The sequence below is a fragment of the Macrobrachium nipponense genome, chromosome 36 (genome assembly GCF_015104395.2).
Source record: "Macrobrachium nipponense isolate FS-2020 chromosome 36, ASM1510439v2, whole genome shotgun sequence".
In the NCBI taxonomy this organism is placed as follows: domain Eukaryota; kingdom Metazoa; phylum Arthropoda; class Malacostraca; order Decapoda; family Palaemonidae; genus Macrobrachium; species Macrobrachium nipponense.
The window spans coordinates 46,451,046-46,474,901 of record NC_087220.1 but is presented as its reverse complement, the minus strand read 5'-3'; positions in this window follow the sequence as shown (position 1 = coordinate 46,474,901).

Sequence of the window (23,856 nt, the reverse complement as noted above, 5' to 3'; positions counted from 1 at the left end):
ATTTTGGTGTCAATAACCTAGATGTTGTGACTCCAGGTTTAACCCTTAAACGACGAGCCGGTATTTCCGAAAATGTCTCCCGTATGCCGGCGGCATGCAGGAGTGAGCCCCGAAGCGGAAAGTTAAAAAAAAAAAAATCATAGTACGATTAGTTTTCAAGATTAAGAGTTCATTTTTGTCTCCTTTTTTTGGCATTGTCTGAAGTTTAGTATGCAACCATCAGAAATGAAAAAAAATATTTATAAATATTGGAATATATGATAGTGTGAAAAAAATTTCATATATAATTGAATACAAATCGTGCTGTGAGCAAAACGGTTAAAGCTAATGAGTTATTTATTTTGTCGATGTATTGTTCACTAAATTGCTATGTTTTTGGTATCTAACAAATATTATCACAATATGATGCATGAATTCGTAACTCTCTAATGTAAAAAAAAAAAAAATTGTTGTTTTCAAATATTCACCATAAATTGAAATATTGTGTAAGACTTACCTATTGTTGCAAAATGAAGGTAATTGATTGACCATTACTAGACTGTAAGTGTTGTAGCTTACAATTGCAGTTTTCAACCATTTCGGTCGAGTTAAACGTGGCCGAAGGTAGAATTTTTTTTATTTACTTATTTATATGAAAATATTTCAAAACTGATAAAAGCTATAACCATGAAATATTTTTTTGTTGTATTCTACATGAAATTGTTCACATTTTCTTATATAAAACTTATGTAACAGTTAATATAAATTGGTGCAAACATTATGACAATCGGACGAAAAAATTTCTGATTTTTTCGGAAGAGTTTTCGTGCTGGCGTAAGGAAAAAGTTTTTTTTACAAATATTCACCATAAATCAAAATATTGTGCTAGAGACTTCCAGTTTGTTGCAAAATGAAGTTAAATGATTAAATATTACTAGAATATAAGAATTTTAGCTTTCAATTGCTTTTTTCTACCATTTCGGTCGAGTCAGAAATGACCCAAGGTTGAAATTTGGCACTTATCATTATTTATATGAAAGAATGTCAAAACTGATAAAAGCTACAACCATGGGTTGTCTTTTGTTGTATTTTACACGTAATTGCGCACATTTTCACATATAAAACTTTATGTAACTGCTAATATAAAACGGTGCAAACATTACAACAATCAGACGAAGGAAATCATGATTTTTTTCGCCAGTTACCGTGCGGCCGTAAGGATAATGTTCAAAAATTCACCATAAATCAAAATATTGTGCTACAGATTTCCAATTTGTTGCAAAATTAAGTAAAATGATTGAATATTACTAGAATATAGGAGTTTTGAGCTACAATTGCATGAAAGTTGACCGAAGGTTGAAATTTTGGCACAGATTGTTTTTATATGAAAATATTTCAAAAACTGATAAAAGCTAACAACCATTGGAGTTATTTTTTGTTGTATTTTAGCATGAAATTGCACACATTTGCATATATAAAACTCTATGTATCATCTAATATAAAGTGGAGCCTAAATTATGTCAAAGTGACGAAATGATTTCTGAGTTTTGTCGCTGATGCTTTTTGGTGGAAGAAGAAAGAAATTCGCGCCTGGTAACGCTTGTAAACAAAAAAACAAAACAACGGTCTTGAAAAACCACCGTGAAACTCCCAGGAATCCCTGCAAAAATGTGTGATTTCAAAACGGTTTTTTTGCCAAGTAAGCCTATAACTTTTTTTTCCGCAAATAAAAAAAATTTTTTTTTTTTTCTACGTATCATATGTCAATTAAGCACCTATTAGACAATTTTATTCTATGGTTAATACGTCTTAATAGGCGTTTTAGGGTTAATAGACACAATCAATCAATTTATCTATACAAAACCTTGACAGTTAGAAGGCTGATATCTGCACCCAGACTTACTTTTTCTCAAAAAATATCCCTTGAAATTTACAATATAACAAATGAACAGTAATTAGACCTCTGGTATCTTTATTTTACATAAAATTCACACCTACCATCCCCACGCAAAATTTGCCAATTAATTTGCAAATAATTGTAAAGGGTACATTGATATTTATTGTTTGAAAATTAATAAATCACTTTTCTACCATACAAAAATATGCATATCAGTAAGAGAGAAAGATGGAGGAAGAGAATTATTATTTTTATTATTTGATATTTAATTTTATTAAAGTTTTAATACAATATTAATCAGTATTAATATTTGAAAGTTACATTTCTGTATCATAAGAATGTATTTAGACATGAAAACAACATCAAAACACACTAGTTAGTGAATGTTTATTCACAGAAAAGTGTGCGAGTGAGCTAGTCCCCCCTCGAATAATTTTTCAGATTAGTTCCCCCCAAAAAGTCCACGAGAGTGTGAATCTGAAGAAAGCAAATACAGTCAACTATATAGCCATAATAGTTAATGTAAGTCAGTTAACAGGCGTCAGTCCTATTATAATGGCAATCTCAGATTGAATTAAAGGGTAATTGGAAATTTGTTAAAAATCATTTGCCTCTTATTTGGTAGTTTGCCTAAATTAAATCATAAAGTGCAATTTTGTTTATATTTATTGAACAGAATAGTTTATTTTGTATCTTGAAGTATAGTGGGCCCTCGCTTAGTCGTGGATCAGCAACAAATGCATAAACAGATTCACATAATGTTATTAACTGACAGTAAAGGTAATAAATTCATTCTCACCTTATATATTATTGGCATATCTTCATAATATATAGCCTATTCATGGAATAATCGCACTTCATTGACATCAACTTGTAGTTGAGCGCCTTTGCCAGAAAAAGAAAATGTAAAAACATTCATTTACCACTTTTAACAGCAAAACCTGTTCATTCTTAAACCTTTTTAGAAATAGTGATTAGAGTAGTGTAACTACAGTAGCAATAACATTTAGGAAAACATTGTTTTTAATTTTCATTCAAACTTCATTATTGTTTGGCTGGTATAACGCAATCAACTTCTCTGAACACTGCAGTCATACAAACGATAATTGTTCATTGATTATCGTATTGCTGTTTGCGATCGGCGACGAAGCTTAAACGTAGTAAAACCATTTTTACCTTATATATTATTGTCATATATATTCATAATAAGACGCATATCTTATATTATTGGCATATCTTCATAATAAAAAGCCTCTTCAAGGAATAATTCCTTGGGGAATGCATTTTTCAAAAGACAAAAATACACTTTACATGTTTATAGCATGCAACGATTATTTTGAGGTGATTACATTAATATTACAGTATGGTACTCTAAGCAGTACAGTAACTATTTTTTTTTTATCATAAATGTATATTCATTCACGAAAAAAAATACGTATGACCACCGTGACGTCACCAAAACCCGAGTCTCGTTTCCCCCGTCATACATATCTTTACAGTGATAGTGGTTACACCGTTCTTCAAACTACCAATGTATTTTACGTAAGTATCCTTTAAATTGTGTCATAAATCACTTTACTTACTTTTTTGTTGAGCCCAAATACTACGTATATCCCGGAAAATTAGCGAAATCACGAATTTTATCATAGAGCAAGATTCACTAATTATTGTGTTTTCTTCTTCTTTTCATGACTAAACGCATTTTTAGGATACACTCATTTACAAATGTTCAAGTACTATGAATGTAAAATAGCCAAAAATTCTCTCTCTCTCTCTCAGAAATATTATTATCATAATAAAAGAACAAAGTGATCTTTTATTCTTTGTGATTTACGAAACTGCTTCAATACAACTTTTAAAGTTGACTCAATGATTATCACATTATAACAGTATACAAGAAAATATCACTATGCGTCTCATTTCTTATCACCATAAATTATTTAAAATACAATTTTCATTATGTTATTCTCGAGCTAAGCTAGTAACAGTACGCTCGTCCTAAGCTGCTCTCTCAAGCTATTCAACAGTTACTCTCATCCCCCCCACAAAAAGCTGTCTCTCTCTCTCTCTCTCTCTCTCTCTCTCTCATCTCTCTCCTCTCTCTCTCGTCTCTCTCTCTCTCTCTCTCTCTCTCTCAATGAAATATGAATTACTGTATCATAATATCATAAAACTAATTATGTACAAAGTTAAAAATAATAATTCCATTAATAAATTAGTTCTTTTAGCAACAAAACTAAAAATTGTTTTCCAAAATAATTCTTTCGGTAATAAACGTCCATCAGCTGATTCTAAACGTAAACAAAAGACAAAACTAGGTTTTTATTGCTGTATTTTGCTGTTTATACATTAATATTATAGTTGGGTGGAGTAATCTTTACAGTAAATAATGTTTTTTTTATCATAAATATGTTCATTCACAAAATAGATATATACTATGTACTTTTAGTTTGGTGCAGCAGCCAAATCATGAAAATAGAAAGGAATCGTTAGGTAATATGCTTTTGCTTGCTGTGATCTGATGAAGGGGAAATTGAAGATAGGAAATAATAACTTTTGAAAATGTCGTGATTTAGTTTTAAGGTGCTAGTTTGAAGACATAATTTGGAGCTTGAACTAAAGTAGGCAGTTATAAACATTGAAATAGTGGTCTTAGGTGGGTTAATATTAAATACAGTTTAAAGTGATTTTAAGGGGTAACCCACCATGATAACTGGTATTTATTATTCTTATTCTGGGGGGTTCTGGACCCTATCCCCCGCGGTTATCGAGGCCCTATTGTACTTCTGATGTCAGAAACTACTCCCCAAGTATTGTTATTTTATTTATTTTTTGGTAATTTCAATAACATTGATATCCCTCAAATGAGGGACTCATAATGTTGACTTTAAGTGAATAAGTCAAGACTCATGTTGTCTAACTAGGTCAGAGGTATTTTCTTGAAGACAGATTCTCTTATTTGATTCTGTTTCATGTTGCTTACAGAGCAATAAGGTTCTGGAACATCATTGATGTTGAGTGTTTTTATTTGAAAGCTTTGAGAAGGTAACTTTGGTCACATTTTACAATTCAAATTTGTCTTGTAAAATAGTTTTTGAGTTGCATCTTCATTTAATAATCTAACATATTGTAAAGGTAAATAGCTTTTGTTTTGTCTCTCATGAAACCACATCTTCACATATTAATTAGCTTGTCTTATGTCAGGTATTCGGGGGTGAAGAGCAGACATCGCACCTGCACAGAACATCTCTGATGACAACTTTGGGGGTAAAATATTGGGAAAGCGGGGCCTTATTGTAAATAAGCGTGTTAGAGAGGCAGATGAGAACTCTGGTATATCGTGTGTTAATTTGTCGCCTACCAGGAAAAGGATTCGAGTAGCAGGAAAGGTACTGTACTGTAAATGTTTGTTTCATAAAGGACATATGATATTCTGATTTTTGTTTGCAACTTACATTTTACTGCCATAGCAAAGAATTAAAAGGTTTGTTTCATTAGATGTGTATCTTCTTAAGTAATTCTGAGGTTTTTGCACAAAATTTACTTTTTGCTGGCAAAGCAAGGAATTAAAACTAAGTTTCCTTTACATTTTTATCATGTAATTCAGTTTTATTTAGTAACTCACCAAGTAATGATGATATCTTTTTAAGGTTTTCAGGTTATTTATATATATATATATATATTTTTTTTTTTTTTTTTTTACTTTGATCTGTATGGGAATCAGAAAATAAAGATACAAAGTACCCTGGACCCTTTGATGGCGGTAAATCGGCACAGGTAACGACTACTGGAACCTCCCCTGACAACCTTCCTCTGGAAAAAATAAAAAAAAAAATCTTCCAGTGTAATTACACTGAAACCCTATGCTCCTGTACAGAGTAAAGGGAAATTAAGCAGACACATGTTTGAAATTGGACCTGGAATATTTGAAAAGTCATATGAAAAGATTTAACTTTAACTTTAAATTGGAAGAAGATGGTTATGATATTTTTGCTGTATATCGAGACATTGTGAAGTGTTGTGGCCGTGAGCCTAAGATTTCCCATGAAGGTAGAGGAAAGCTGACGGTGGAATCTACCTCAGCCAAAGAGACTGAAAAACTGAAAATATTATCACACCTTGGAGGAGTCAAAGTACAATGTGGAGCACATGCTTTTTGGAATCACCTCCAAGGGAATGATATATGCTCCCCAATGATGACATTACGCCGAAGAAAAAACTTGTAGAGGAACTAAAAGATCAAGGTGTAATAAGAGTTGAGCGAATGAAGAAGAAGGTAAATGGGAGTTCTTTGTACCACTTCCAATTTGATTATTACATTTAATTCTACTAGATTACCTACTGTAGTAAAAGCAGCCTGGCTACATTTCAAGATTAAACAGTATATCCCAAGACCGAGGAGATGTTTTTCCATTGCCAAGGGAATTTGGACATATGTTAGGGTCATGTAGACAGAAACTGCAAGGCAAGCCAGCCATTGTGTCAAATGCAGTGGAAACCAAGAGCATGGGCATATGTAATAATCAAGCCAGATGTATACATTGTGGAGAAATCATCCATCATCTTCACTTAATTGTGATGTATACATCATGGAAAAAGAGATTCAAACTTTAAGGGTAACAGAACGTATCACATTTAGGGAGGCAAAAGAGAGAGTATCGAATCAATATGTTAGACCAGGAATATCCTTTTCCAGTGTCGCTGCCAACCGAAAGAGAAATATAAATGTTAATAAGGATAATTTGAATAAGAAAACTGGTAACGGACCCTTACTCGTGCCTCTTTGGAGGTGGCGCCAGTTGTTGCTGGCGCTCCTTCCTCTTCAGAGGCTGCGCCAGTGATTTCTGGTGCTCTTGCCTCTCCGGAGGCTGCACCAGTGATTTCTGGTGCTCCTGCCTCTTCGGAGGCTGCGCCAGTGATATCTGGTGCTCCTGCCTCCTCGGAGGCCGTGCCAGTGATTTCTGGTACTCCTGCCTCTTCAGAGGTGGTGCCAGTTGATTCTGGCACTACCACCTCTTTAGAGGCAGTGCCGGTGGTTTTCTGGCACCATTGCTTCTATGGAAGCAAAAACAGTGATTTCTGGTACACCTTCCTCTGTGGAGGCTGTGGAGGGTTATTTACCTGGCACTCCCCCCTCTCTGGAGGATGTACTAGCTATAAATGCTTTGGAGGATGCACCAGTGTCCAATCCTCACAACCCCTCTTCAGGCGACACCAGCTTTGTCTGCTGTTCCTGAGACTGATAACCCTCTGAAAAGGAAGGCAGCCCTAAACAATCGGTCCCCTTCCAGAAAAAAAGAGCAAGGTTGTAAGCTGAAAGCTCTTAAAAGAGGCTCTAATGTAACAGCCTCTAAAGGAAAAATAAAATTCATAATTTTTCTCCAGTGGAACTGTCAGGGATTGAGAGCTAAATGGGAAGAGTTAAGGAATATACTGCTCATATCAGAAGTGTCTCCTGTTTGTATAGCTCTGCAGGAGACCATGATTGGTAATAATATGTGCCCCAGCCCACGAGAGTATACATCCTATCACTCCACCTATAATTTAAATGTTGGAAGCCATGGTGGTGTTGTTTTGTATGTTCGAAATGACACCCCACAAAATCCTATTATTATTCAATCAGCATTGCAAGTGATTGGTGTGCAGATCCATTTGCAAAGAAAATATACAGTATGCTCTCTCTATCTACCACCTAACGAAGTCTTCCCCATCAATGAATTCAAATCTCTTATTCAACAGTTACCACGTCCTTTTCTGATTTTGGGAGATATGAATGGAAGAAACCCTCTTTGGGGTGATATCATCACCAATCAAAGAGGAAGGTGCTTAGGTTCCATCATAGAAGATGAAAATGTGGGGATCCTCAACTCTGGGGAGTCTACGCATTTTCATGTTCAAACAGGCACGTTATGCAGCAATTGATTTATCTATATGTAGTGATGACTGTTTTATTGACTTTACTTTGGAAAGCTATAAATGATAGATTACCAGTGACCATTTTTCCAATAGTGGTGAGTGTAGCATCAAGTCCTCCATCTTCAAGGCTACCCAAATGGAACATTGGTAAAGCTGATTGGTCAACGTTCCAGGAGCACAGCTCAATAGATGGACTCTGCTGATGACTTTCCCTGTGTAGATGACGCTCTTGACTTTTTGAATACAATAATGTTCTCGGCTGGTCTTCAATCTATACCTAGGACTTCAATGGCAAATTTGTCCGCCTGACCAGTTCCCTGGTGGACTCGTAAATGCCAGGAAACCCATAGAACTATGAGATTGCCTTCTCACCAGAATACCCGCAGGACGAAAATGTGGAGTATTATCGTGTAGAATTTCGAAAAGCGAGAGCTCATTTTCGCTTGGAAATCAAAAAAGCACGAAAAGAATCTTGGACAATTTTTCTTTCATATCTTCACTAAATTCAAAAACTCCTCTGACCCTAGTTTGGAAGAGAGTTAGAAAAATAGCAGGCAAGTTCACTCCTTGTCAAACCACCAGTTATCAAGGTGAATGAAAGGGTTGCGAGGTAGCAGACCCTCAGTTGTGGCAAAATGAGTTTGCTAATTCATTTTATGCTTAATGATTGCTAAGAAAAATGATGATAGACCCTATTCAGCTCAAAGACGGATAATGGAACAGGTCGAAATTGATTTTAATTACCCAATACAATGACAGGCAGTTACAATGCTCCTTTTCTTTTACGATTAGAGAATTTGAATCGGCCTTGAATAAATGTAATGAATCAGCTCCTGGACTGGATGATGTAACATATTCAATGATTAAGCATACCCCTGAAAATACCAGACTTTTCATATTAAAGCCTAATTAACAGAATTTACCGAGAACATATCTTCCCCAAGCTTTTGGGAGAAGTTAAAATTACTGCCATTTGTGAAACCTGGAAAAGATCCGTTCAAGACAGAAAATATCGTCCTATTGCATTGACATCTGTTTGTGTAAGATCATGGAAAAAATGGTGAACACCACGATTGATGTTGGTAACTTGGGAGTAGAGGTAAAAATACCTTTCGCCTGCTCAGTGTGGTTTCGGAGTATGCACTCCACAAACTGATGTATTGGTACGAATGGAATCTTCAATATGGTGAAGCTTTTGGCCGCAAACAGCATCACATCAACCGTTTTCTTTGATCTAGAGAAGGCTTATGATACAACATGGAGATATGGCATTTTGAGGGTCCTTTATGAATGTAACCTGAGAGGCAATTTGCCCCTGTTTATTAAGGCTTTTTTTAAAAAATAGGATATTTCAGGTTCAGGTTGGAGCAACATTGTCAGATGTGTTCAATCAAGAAGAAGGAGTACCACAAGGAGTGTTTTAAGTGTAACCTTGTTCGCCTTGGTAATCAATGGGGTTTCTAAAATAATTCCCCCAGATATAACCTATACCCTATTTTTGTAGATGACCTGTCAATTTCCTTTGCAGCATCAAGGATGGCAGTGGCTGAACGCCGCCTTCAGCTCTGCATTGATAATATAGTAAAATGGGCTGAGGTTAATGGTTTTAGATTTTCTGCCAGTAAAACGATAACTATGCACTTTTGTCGTATAAGGGGAATACACCCTGATCCAGATCTATTCATTCATAGGCAGAGAATTCCTTGTGTGGTGAAACAAGGTTTCTTGGTTTGATTTTTGATAGTAAGCTGACTTGGATTCCACATCTGAAATATATTAAGGCAAAATGCTTGAAAGCAATGAATTTGGCTGAAAGTCCTGTCTCACACTTTTCCGTGGGGTGGCAGACCGAACTCAGAATGTTGAGATTATATAAAGCCTTGGTCTTTTCAAAATTAAGTTATGGGTGTGAGGTGTACACTTCTGCGAAGCCAAATAGCCTTAAAATGCTCAACTCAATTCATCATGGAGGAATACGATTATGTACAGGAGCATTTAAATCATCTCCCACCGAGAGCATGCTTGTAGATGCTGATGAGGTGCCACTGATCTTCAATTACAAGCGTCTGCTGGTTCGGAGCTGGTATAGATTCCAGAGGCTACCTAGGTCTTTAACCAGCATTTGTATGAAAAATGAAAGGCATTGGCAGTTTTATGAAAATCACCCCAAGCAACCTCATCCATTTGCTTTTAGAGTAAATTTTATTGTCCGTGAATTAAATATGCCAAGAATCGAGATTGTACCAGCAAAATATTCAGTTAGTCCCCCCTGGAACTTTCCAGAGGTAAAATTTTGTAGATATTTTAACTTTACCAAGACAGAATTGTCCAGTGAGGCCATGCGGTCAATATTTTTAGAACATTCCGTGCAACATGATGACTCCATTGCAGTTTTCACGGATGGCTCAAAGTCAGATGCTGGCGTCGGCTTTGGTGTAGCCTTCCCTGATGTAGAGAGAAGTGGCAGGTTATCATCTGTTGCATCGATTTTTACAGCAGAACTATATGGAATTTTAAAACCTTTAAAGGAAGTTTTTTAATTCGGAATGAAAAATAATTTTATTATATATTGTGACTCAAGAAGTGTCTTCAGTCACTGGAAATTTTTAACCCTTTAAACCCTCTGATTTTAGATATATTGGAATGGCTGCTTTTACTAAAAAGAAGAGGGAAAGAAATAAAGTTCTGTTGGGTGCCATCCCGTTGGGGTGGGGGGCTGGGAATGAGAAAGCTGACCAACTTGCAAAGTCTGCAGTCAGCTCCTCAGAACCCACAAAGATGCCTACTACCATATCGGGATTTGTATCCTCTAGTAGGTCAGAGAGTAAAAAATATTGGCTAGTCCAGTGGGAGGATATTTTAAATAATCAAAAAATGCGTAGTATCCGTCATCAGTGTCCCTCTTGTCATATCCGTATATGCCAAGGAGACAAGAAAACGATGTTGTGCCGACATTGAGGATGGGACATACAAGACTCACCCATGGGTTCTTGATGTCTCGTGAAAATCCTCCGTTTTGCGAGAACTGTACTGGTGCCGCCCTTGACTGTGAGACATTTGCTGGTTGAATGTCCCAGATTCTTGAATTTGAGACATAGGTTCCTGTCTCGGGGTCGTGACAGAGTAGGTAATTTTATCCTAGCTACAATTCTTGGAAAGGATTGTAATATAGAGCAGATATATATTTTTATGAGGGAGGCGGGCCTCCTTAACCAAATTTAAATTATACATAGATTGTCTATGTAAGAACTTATATATGAACAAAAATTTTTATATAATATATTTATAGATCTTTTATATGAAGTTTTATAAAAAATTTAATTTTTTTATATATATTTCGGTGTCAATTACCCAGATGTTGTGACGCCAGATATAATACACAATCAATCAATCAATCAATCATAGCTGTATTTTCCACTTGTGTGGCAGCTTAAATGTGAAAATTGCTGTATCACTTCTATTGATTTTGGATGGGTGACTAACCCGCTGACTGTTTTGAGTACAATAGAAACAACAGAGCAAAAGACCACTTGTTTTCTGCTGGGTTTTGATGGTACATGGAATGTTTGGAGCATCTGTGTTTGTCTTATTACATCGTGATTTTTGGGCCAGCCTTTGAGTAGTTGGTGAAGTATTCAGTTTTCGTGTAGCCTTAAATCTAGAGAAGATAGTTTTTTTTTTTTTTTTAAATCAAAAAAAAAAAAATAAATACCATTTTGACAGTCATGTTGGACAAAGTACCTCCAGCATTAGGTATTGTAGGGAGGAGTGTAAAACCAGGTTGACCAAAGCCACTTCTGACTCATACTATCTGCGCAAATTGTAGGGGACAAGTTTGTATGAAAGATCTTACGTGTGAGGAATGTAAAGATTGGGACAAATGTTGGTGAAAGTTATGGTAATCTCACTTAGAAAAACTAGATAGCTAATAAAAGGAAGGCTTCCTCTAGAGTCTGAATTAGAGCTCGTAGTTTAGACCCACTCCTTTTTAAATACAAAGGCAGTCCCTAGTTATCGGCAGGGGTTTCCATTCCGATGGGCTTCATGATAAACGAAAATAGACATTAAATGAAACTCTTATGATTTATGGCGCCAATAACTGGATTTTGGTGCTGATAACCAGTTAAATGGTGTGTGTGTTAAGTATGTATTAGTGCCATAACTATTATTAATGCCAATAAACAGAAGTCTGGTTTATGGCACTGAAAATCACAGATTTTAGACAATTGCCATAAAACGGATTGTCATTAACCGACTGGGCAATAACTGGGTACTACCTTTATAGTGTAGTAGATAATCGTGTCATTCTATCTTCCCCTGCTGTAGCCTTGTCCCTATCATCAGTCCACCAATAATTTATACCATTCACTCCTGTGCCCAGCTCAGTGGTTCCCAACGTTTTTCACTTCATCTCTTCCTCCATGAATTCTCAACCTCCTTCTTGCCCCTTTTCATTTTTCTCCTAAAATTCCACCCCTCCATAAAAAACCAAGAGGTAATAAAAGGATAAAAAAAAAAAAAAAAAAATACTGATGAAGAAAATACCTTTGCCTTTTTTATTAGAGCTAAAGTTTTTACAAACTTGGCAATTATAAGTCCAGATGAGGTGAAAAAACCTCCTCCCAAGAGGAAAGAGTGGAAACTTTGCGATGTTCCCTCTTCTTACAAAACGACCTCCACTACGACTTAGGCCGAGCCCGACATTCCTGGCAGGGATTCATCAACATACAAAGATGAGCTCTGCACGTACTGCAAGTTGTGTAGGGATCTGTAGTTGACGACTGCAAAAACCTAGAGCACTGGACCTCTGGAATACACATGCATTGACGAGGCTTTGAAGACTCGAGGGAAGCCATACCAACAAATGCACATTCTCAACACTGAAAAAAAACAGAAACAGAGGCAGCAAAAAAATGGGCTTGGGAGGAGAGGAAAGCCTAAGCATCTACTCCCCAAGACGGTTAGGAAAAGAGTGATGTGTCATGAGGTTTGAATGTGTGGTTTCTGACTAACTTTCACCTTGTTCTCACAGGCGTTGCCAGATCTCACAGACTGCTTTACAGTCAGAGATTGTTTAAACCAGTTACCATCTGCCGCTTGGAAAATATCCTATTGTTAAGACCTCAGGTTTGTTAGCTATGAAAAATACAAATTGGTATAAAACTTTGTCATTTTTTGAAGTAAAAACTTAAGTTACACCATGAGTGACATTTGTCACAAGAAGCTAGTGAAGTAAAGATTTTATGACTTACTACATACTTTTATGAACCTAGGGTTTTATTGTTAAAACTTTGGATTTGATTCTTGTTTCGAGTTGCTCCCAGAAAAAGGAGCCCACTAGTGATGAATGGAAAAAACCTCTCCAACCCCATCAGGAAGGACAACCTGACAAATCTGTAAATAACAAGCCTGATAAGGTAAACTTCTTTTGGTCACATTTATTGTTTTAGTTATGAGAACTTCAGTGTCCTTCCTTGGAAGTAGGGACTTTCCCTATATTTATTATGATGTCGTGACAAACATTTGTTAAAAGAAGTGAGTTAAGTGAAGATTTTTGTACTTACTACGTACTTTTATGAGTAGGTGTTATTGACAAACTGATTTTATTTTGTTTCAGAGTGGCCCAGAAACAAGAAAATCCCTGAGGCGTGTTGATGTTAGTAAGGGTTTGCTGGATGCAAATCCTCCATCCCATGAGGAAGGAGAACCTGATAAATCTGCATTTAAGGACTCTGAAAAGGTAACCTTAACCTTGGTCACATATTAAAATGAATTTTTCCAAATAAAAAGAAGTACTCCTACCTTGATTCTAATCCTCAATCCCCCCTCGTTGTGGACACCTTGACAGGGTTAGTGGGCCCTTGAACCCGAGAATTAGTTGCCATGTTGAGTCCAAGAGTGTCATATATATTTTGATGTATTTATTTGGGAGTATTATTTTGCAATTTTCCACTTATTGTAAAATTTATCTGACCTGACAAATAGGAAAAGATATAGCTGGGAATGGGTTTAAATCTGAAGTTAAATAGTGGGACCATCAACTGCCCGATAATGTTTGGATCTGAGTGTTTGGGTGGAACTATTCTGCAGGACTGGATCATGGATTCCAGGGGGATAACGGTTCTGGGTATAGTACTCGAGGCATACCCATAATGTGATTTGGGTGGAAGTGATTGTATTCTTGTAATACTCTCAAGTCCCATCAAGTGGGTTTGCCAACATGGTCATTTTAACCTTTGTAGACTGAAGTACCTTCTCATGTCATATTTGAAAATGAAAGGGTACTTGTACATCCTTTCCAGAAAAGACCAATGCAGTGATATTGTTAGAAGACTTGTAGAGTGTTCATGTGTATGTTCTCTTACCTGCTTTTCTCTTCTAGATGATTCGTTCTGCAATCTGTTTCTATGTTTTATGTGGATAAATTTGTAGTTCTGGATTGGTAATATCAGTCTCTGAGGAGTGTTTAAGCGAGACGAACCACCGAATTTGTTTCTTTACTATTGCAAAGTAGAATGCCGTTACAAGTTGCCGTTACACAAGTTACAACTTATGAAAAAAAATCTGATTAGGATCGTTAAAATGACTAAGTGCTCTGGCAAAGTATTGCATCTTTACAAAATAAACTGGAATTTTTGACATATATTTATGGCAGCAAATGTTGGTGCCAAAGCCTGATGATAGGTCAGCGCAACATTGAATAAAGAAAGACGTAATAATGAACATCTCAAAGGGCACCTGGGATTCATATATCATAGATAAAATCTCTCTTCCACCAATGCTAAAGAAGGTTAAAGAGAAATTATCAGCAGAGGTGACCTAGTACTAAAATGGCTACCTGTGGATTTCTCTTGGTATAAATACTGCCTATTGTGGAACTTTTCTTATTCGTTACTTACCTGAAGAGAGAGACAGCAGTCTCTAAAATACCAACTTGCAAAGTTGGCAATCTGCTCCTGAGAACCCACAAGATGCTAACTACCATATTGGGATTTATATTCTGTAGTAGGCCACGATAAAAAAAATGTTGGCAGTCTTAGTGGGAGGATATTTTAACCAATCTAGAAATGCGCAGTATTGTATCATCAGTCTCCCCTTGGTCATATACCTATCTGCCAAGTAGATAGGAAACGATGTTGTGCAGATTGAGGATTGGATGTACAAGATTCACTCATGAATTTTAGATGTCCCATGAAAATCCTCCAGTTTTTGGGAACTGTGAGACATTTGCTGATTGAATGTCTCAGACTTAGTAATTTGAGACATAGGTTCCTATTTTGTGGATGTGACAGAGAAGGTAATTTTGTTCTAGCTACAATTGTGAGAAAAGATTGTAATATAGATCAGTTATGTATCTATGTGGGAGACGCGCCGCCTCAACAAAATTTAGATTATACATTAGAATTATGGTGAGAATTTATATTTGTTTAGATATTTTAAAAATTTATTTTTCAAAAAAAAAAAAAAAAAAAAAAAAAATTTTTATTTTTTTTTTTTTTTCAAAAAAAAACAAAAAATTTTATTTTGTTCCATTTTAAATGATTTTGGTGTCAATAACCTAGATGTTGTGACTCCAGGTTTAACCCTTAAACGCCGAGCCGGTATTTCCGAAAGTGTCTCCCGTATGCCGGCGGCATGCAGGAGTGAGCCCCGAAGCGGAAAGTTTAAAAAAAAAAAAAAATCATAGTTCGATTAGTTTTCAAGATTAAGAGTTCATTTTTGTCTCCTTTTTTTGTCATTGTCTAAAGTTTAGTATGCAACCATCAGAAATGAAAAAAAATATTTATAAATGGAATATATGAGTGTGAAAAAAATTTCATATATAATTGAATACAAATCGTGCTGTGAGCAAAACGGTTAATGCTAATGAGTTAATTATTTTGTCAATGTATTGTTCACTAAATTGCTATGTTTTTGGTATCTAACAAATATTATCACAATATGATGCATGAATTCGTAACACACTAATGTAAAAAAAAAAAAAATTGTTGTTTTCAAATATTCACCATAAATTGAAATATTGTGTGAGACTTTCCTTTTGTTGCAAAATGAAGGTAATTGATTGACCATTACTAGACTGTAAGTGTTGTAGCTTACAATTGCAGTTTTCAACCATTTCGGTAGAGTTAAACGTGGCCAAAGGTAGAATTTTTTTTTTTTTTATTTGTTTCTTATTTATATGAAAATATTTCAAAACTGATAAAAGCTATAACCATGAGATATTTTTTTGTTGTATTCTACATGAAATTGTTCACATTTTCTTATATAAAACTTATGTAACAGTTAATATAAATTGGTGCAAACATTATGACAATCGGACGAAAAAATTTCTGATTTTTTCGGAAGAGTTTTCGTGCTGGCGTAAGGAAAAAGTTTTTTTTTACAAATATTCACCATAAAGCAAAATATTGTGCTAGAGACTTCCAGTTTGTTGCAAAATGAAGTTAAATGATTAAATATTACTAGAATATAAGAATTTTAGCTTACAATTGCTTTTTTCTACCATTTCGGGTCGAGTCAGAAATGACCCAAAGTTGAAATTTGGCAACTTATCAGTTATTTTGAGATGAAAAAATGTCAAAATTGATAAAAGCTACAACCATGGGTTGTCTTTTGTTGTATTTTACACGTAATTGCGCACATTTTCACATATAAAACTTTATGTAACGGCTAATATAAAACTGTGCAAACATTACGACAATCCGACAAAAGAATTTCTGATTTTTTTGGAAGAGTTTTAGTGCTGGCGTAAGGAAAAAGTTTTTTTTACAAATATTCACCATAAATCAAAATATTGTGCTAGAGACTTCCAATTTGTTGTAAATAAAGTTAAATATTTAGATTGAATATTACTAAAATGAAAGAGTTTTAGCTCACAATATCGTATTTTGACCATTTGGGTTGAGTCAAAATTGATTGAAGGTTGAAAATTTGCCACTTATTGTTATTTATATGAAAATATTTCAAAACTGATAAAAGCTACAACTTTTTTATTTTTTTATTTTGTATTTTATATGAAATTGCGCATATTTTCATAAACTTTATGTAACTGCTAATATAAAACTGTGCAAACATTACAACAATCAGACGAAGGAAATCATGATTTTTTTCGTCAGTTACCGTGCGGCCGCAAGGATAATGTTTTTTTTCAAAAATTCACCATAAATCAAAATATTGTGCTATAGACTTCCAATTTGTTGCAAAATGAAGTAAAATGGTTGAATATTACTAGAATATAGGAGTTTTAGCTTACAATTGCATTGAAAGTTGACCGAAGGTTGAAATTTTGGCACATTGTTTTTATATGAAAATATTTCAAAACTGATAAAAGCTACAACCATGGGTTATTTGTTGTTGTATTTTACATGAAATTGCACACATTTGCATATATAAAACTCTATGTATCATCTAATATAAAGTGGAGCTTAAATTATGTCAAAGTGACGAAATGATTTCTGAGCTGTGTCGCTGATGCTTTTTGGTGGAAGAAGAAAGAAATTTGCGCCTGGGTAACGCTTGTAAACAAAACTACAGCTTGAACCGTGAACTCCCAGAATCCCTCAAAATGTGTGATTCAAAAGTTTTTGCCAAGTAAGCCTATAACTTTTTTTTCCGCAAATAAAAAAAAATTTTTTTTTTTGTCTACGTATCATATGTCAATTAAGCATCTATTAGACAATTTTATTCTATGGTTAATATGTCTTAATAGGCGTTTTAGGGTTAAAGGACACAATCAATCAATTTATCTATACAAAACCTTGACAGTTAGAAGGCTGATATCTGCACCCAGACTACTTTTTCTCTAAAAATATCCATTGAAATTTACAATATAACAAATGAACAGTAATTAGACCTCTGGTATCTTTATTTTACATAAAATTCACACCTACCATCCCCACGCAAAATTTGCCAGTTAATTTGCAAATAATTGTAAAGGGTACATTGATATTTATTGTTTGAAAATTAATAAATCACTTTTCTACCATACAAAAATATGCATATCAGTAAGAGAGAAAGAGGGAAGGAGAGAATTATTTTTATTATTTGATATTTAATTTTATTAAAGTTTAATACAATATTAATCAGTATTAATATTTAGAAGTTACATTTCTGTATCATAAGAATGTATTTAGTCATGAAAACAACATCAAAACACTAGTTAGTGAATGTTTATTCACAGAAAAGTGTGCGAGTGAGCTAGTCCCCCCTCAAATAATTTTTCAGATTAGTTCCCCCCCAAAAATCCACGAGAGTGCGAATCTGAAGAAAGCAAATACAGTCAACTATATAGCCATAATAGTTAATGTAAGTCAGTTAACAGGCGTCAGTCCTATTAAAATGGCAATCTCAGATTGAATGAAAGGGTAATTGGAAATTTTGAAAGAATCATTTGCCTCATATTTGGTAGTTTGCTTAAATTAAATCATAAAGTGCAATTTTGTTTATATTTATTGAACAGAATAGTTTATTTTGTATCTTGAAGTATAGTGGGCCCTCGCTTAGTCGTGGATCAGCAACAAATGCATAAACAGATTCACATAATGATATTAACTGACAGTAAAGGTAATAAAACCATTCTCACCTTATATATGATTGGCATATCTTCATAATATATAGCCTATTCATGGAATAATCCCACATCATTGACATCAACTTGTAGTTGAGCGGCCAGCAGAAATGTAAACATCGAGTTACACTTAACAGCACCTTTGTCATTCTTAACCTTTTAGAAATGTTGATAGTAGTAGTGTAATTACAGTAGCAATAACATTTAGGAAAACATTAATTTTCAATTCAAACTTCATTATTGTTTTGGTATAACGCAATCAACTTCTCTGAACACTGCAGTCATACAAACGATAATTGTCATTGATTATCGTATTGCTGTTTGCGATCGGCGACGAAGCTTAAACGTAGTAAAACCATTTTTACCTTATATATTATTGTCATATATATTCATAATAAGACGCATATCTTATATATTATTGGCATATCTTCATAATAAAAAGCCTCTTCAAGGAATAATTCCTTGGGGAATGCATTTTTCAAAAGACAAAAATACACTTTACATGTTTACAGCATGCAACGATTATTTTGAGGTGATTACATTAATATTACAGTATGGTACTCTAAGCAGTACAGTAACTATTTTTTTTTATCATAAATGTATATTCATTCACGAAAAAAATACGTATGACCACCGTGACGTCACCAAACCTAGTCTCGTTCGTACATACTATCTTTACACAGTGTGATAGTGGTTACACCGTTCTACAAACTACCGATGTATTTTACGTAAGTATCCTCTAAATTCTGTCATAAATCACTTTACTTACTTTTTTTGTGGAGCCCAAATACTACGTATATCCCGGAAAATTAGCGAAATCACGAATTTTATCATAGAGCAAGATTCACTAATTATTGTGTTTTCTTCTTCTTTTCATGACTAAATGCATTTTTAGGATACACTCATTTACAAATGTTCAAGTACTATGAATGTAAATAGCAAAATACTCTCTCTCTCTCTCTCTCTCTCTCTCTCTCTCTCTCTCTCTCTCTCTCTCTCTCTCGTCTCTCTCTCTCTCTCTCTCTCTCTCTCTCTCTCTCTCTCTCTCTCATTATCATAGAGAACAAAATTATCTTTTATTCTTTGTGATTTACGAAACTGCTTCAATACAACTTTTAAAGTTGACTCAATGATTATCACATTATAACAGTATACAAGAAAATATCACTATGCGTTTCATTTCTTATCACCATAAAAGTATTTAACCCCTTCTTTACCGGGTGGGTGAGCAGAATGTAAACATTGCGTTCGCTGCTGAACCGAATCTCTCGGTAGTGAAGGGTGGGCTCCAGTTTGGAGGGGTGCCGATCGTAAAATTATTTGCCAAAAATACACAAATCAAGAAAGGCTAATGAAATTATCAGGTATTATTGGCACTATAATAACGCATTTTCTCTGTGATTTTTATCATCCTACATGGAAAATAAATGATTTTATGAAAAAAAAATGTGAAACCAGTTCCCTTGTACAAGGGACACTGGTGGTCGGTGAGAAAACTACGGTCTTGAATAGAAATTCGGTCTTACAGAATGTTGATACATCCACCTGGAACATGCACATAAAGTATTATCAAAATAGAACAGTAAATAAGTACGTAAAATAACAAAAAAAAAAAGAGCAACAACTTTAGCGAAAGCCCCGCCAATAAAATATGGAAATCGCAAATTTTATAGTATAACTCTCAAAAATTGGTCGATGTTGTTTTCTATGAGTTCTAAGATTAGTTTCATCACAGAAAACAACTTGAAGGGTATCAGGGGTATCTAAACTAATTTTTCAAGTTTCTTGTCCTCAGGAAAAATCGCTTTTTCGCTTTTTCTCTGGTTTGTTTTTTTTCGGGAAGGGGGAGGGGGGATTTCTTTGATTGTCCTAAATAATATAATTTTTAGATGTTTTAGGCTATCAAGTGACATAATAACTACAAACTCTCAGAAGATTTTGTCTCTAAATCGATGTTTGAATTTTTTCTGAATATTTCTTCCTATTATCTCATTTATCGGCTGGGCTTTCGCTGAAGTTGTTGCTCTCTTTTTTGTTATTTTACGTGCTTATTTACTGTTCTATTTTGATAATACTTTATGTGCATGTTCCAGGAGATTATACCAACATTCTGTAAGACCGAATTTTATAGTAGTGTGTAGGTGACAGATGAACTGCGTCTCAACAAAAAATCACAAAACCAGACAAGCATGAGCATGTAATAACTTCTACCCAAGTATAAAACCAGTTGCATCATCATTTACTGTATTTATTTATTTATTCACTTATTACATTTTACAAATAAAAGATATGAACACCAGATAAATGAAGGTAAAAATAAAGCCTTATAGTAACTTTATATATTTATTATCATAAAATGAACAGAAAAATATAAGTAAATGGCTTGATATTAAAAAAGAGAATTTCTACTGTTATACTAGCCACGTTAGTTATAACCTGTTTACTTTATATGTATCTAATAATGGAAGGAAAAATACAGAATCATTATTTTTATAAGATAAATAAATATATATATAATATAATATATATATATATTATATTTATAATATATTCTATATATTGTATTATATTTCTGTATTTATATATCAAATAATTAGAATTGGCAAAAATACAGCCTCATTATTTTTATAAGAATAGATAATATATATACATATATATTATTTATTCTTAGAGTTACATACAATTATTGTTCATGATAAACTTTGAAATGTTCAGGTGAACACAATCCAGGCTTTTCTTCACAACCATCCACAGAAAATATATGTAAATGTATTGGATATACAAAAACAAAAAAAAAGAATAGTTATACTAGTCACATAAAGTATGACCCATTTACTTTATATGTATCAAATAATTGAAGGAAAAATACGGTCTTCTTATTTTTATGAGAATAAAATTATATATATATATATATATATATATATATATATATATATATATATATATATATATATATGTTATGTGTATGTATGTATGTGTATGTATGTATGTGTATGTATGTATGTATATATGTATGTATATATATAGTATGTATATGTATGTATGTATATGTATGTTATGTATGTATGTGTATGTATGTATGTATGTATGTACAGTATGCGCGGAAAAGTATAGCTGGTTCGACGCGGCCAGCCATTATTTTTTTTCGCGGGGTTTTTGACAGTACCCCATAAAGCTAGTGAGAGTCAGCGGAAAGTTCAGCTGGCGCTTGCGAGATAATGTATGTATTGGCAACTCTCGTTCACAACAATAACAAACATCTCAGTCGACCGCGTGCTCTCCTAAGTGGCGAAAGTGTTTTTTCCCCCCTCATTTTTTGTCCCCCTGCGCTTCGCGGTATTGTTCGTTTTTGTGTTGTGCTGGTCGTTCTTGATGCCAGGAAGTTTGTTAGTAAAGAGGATATATCCTCTATCATAGATCTGGCATAAGGCAGGTATCTCAGTGCGTGATATTTGTGCTCAGAAGAGGTTCTCTGAGCGAACTGTGTATCGCTGGATCAACCGTTACCACGAGGGAGACCCTGACGACCTCCCTACCCCCAAACCTCGGTCTGGGAGGCCTCGTAAGATCAAGACCACGACTTTTGAGGCTGATCCATCGTCAGCTAAAGAAAGACCTTTCTCTCACAGCACGTGAAATCAAGGACAAGAATTCTCGTGTGCTGGGAAACGTCTCGTTGAGGACGGTGTCAAGAACGCATCCACGACGACCTGTTGCTGCGATCCTACAAAGCTAGGAAGAAGCCGCTCCTGACTGCTCAGCAAAAGCAACGAAGGCTTGCTTTTGCCAAAAAGTACTTGTTGTGGGATATTTCTCAGTGGGAACAGGTGTTATGGACTGATGAGGCTACATTTAGTGTGACTGGGAGTGGTGCCAAGAGAGTGTACCGTCCGTCTGGCTCCGATCCCCACCTCCCTCAGTACACCACAAAGACTGTGAAGCCCCACCCTCCTAGCCTCATGGTATGGGCTTCTTTTGGGTATGGTGGTTTTGTTGGGGGAATTAGTGTTCCTCCCCAGAATGAGTATATGAACCGCTTCAATTACTTTGAGCTTTTTTGGGAGACTATTTAGAGGGTTCTTTTTTGAAAAGAGTGGCACTAGTTTTTTAGCAGGATGGGGGCACCGTGCACACCGCTAAATTAGTGGTTAACTGGTTGAAGGTATTGTGAAGTGCCCTTTTTTTAGTGACTGGCCAGGATCCTCACCTGATTTGAACCCATAGAAAACACGTGTGGAGCAATCATTAAGAGGCGGCTTCAGACGAGATACCTCTTCTCTCCCAAAGCTTGAAGCGGCCATCAGGGAGGTTTGGGAGACATTGGAGCCAGAAACCCTCCTCCAAATCTTGCAGCAAGTGTCCCACCCAGGCGACTTAGAGAAGTCATCAAGCGCCGGGCAACACAACAAAGTACTAGTGAGGGGTAAGTGTTCCCAATCATACTTTTTTCATTGACTAATCCAAAAAAATGCATTTTTTTCAGTGCCCCGGCCATACTTTCCGCGTGTACTGTATGTATGTATATACACACACAAAAGAAGAGTTACACAGATTTACATTCAATTATTGTTCATGATAAACTTTGAAATGTTCAGGGGAACACAATCCCGGCTTTTCTTCACAACCAGCACATTGCAACCTTACCCACTTCGCTTTACCCTCTCGTGTGCAGATTCGGCACTTCTTTTGTGGGCATTTTTTTTTCTCAGTTCTTGGGATTGTCATAAGCCAGTGGAAGACAGATTGACGGGGAAGTTCCAGGTTGAGGGTCGAAGTATAGTTGACTGGAAGTTCCAGGTGAGGACCAAGTCACGTTGATGGGAAGTTCCAGGCTGAGGGTCAGGTCCACGTTGTGCAGATGCCGTTCTTCGTCTCTTTCTCCTGGGCGCTTTCGGTTCATTTTTGGTTGCGTCCAAAATAACATACTTCAAACTGTATTCACTCAAGATTTCGTGAACCACCGTCTTGATGAATGCAGAAAACTCTGATCTATTTTCATGGTTGTTCAAATTATAAAATATAACAAAAGAATTTAGCACCATCCTAACCATGAGATGTAGACAGAGTTTTTTGAACCAAGTATAAGATTTTCTGGTGGGATCAGTGGGCTCAAGCATTTGATCAACCAAGTCCACAGACCCCATTTGCTCATTATACTTTTGAATGGGCAATGGTTTCTTTATCATCTGCTGTCTTCCACCCTTTAGAAAACTGTTCCTTTCCACAAATCCTGCTCTGTACTTGGTCGATATAACGTGAACCGGACTTCTGTCGCAATATTTCACAACGAGAACTAATTTCTTCTTGCAAAGGCTGATTGATTTAACTTGGAGCGATAGGTCTTTCGAGGAAACATGGGGTACACCTCTGTTTGGTCGAATTGTTTCCATGTTGTAAGTGTATTCTTTTTGTTGTAAAGGAAAGAAATTCCGCTAAAATTGATTGAAGAATACCAGTTATCCAGTACCACATGCCTCCCTTTATTTAGTAAAGATTT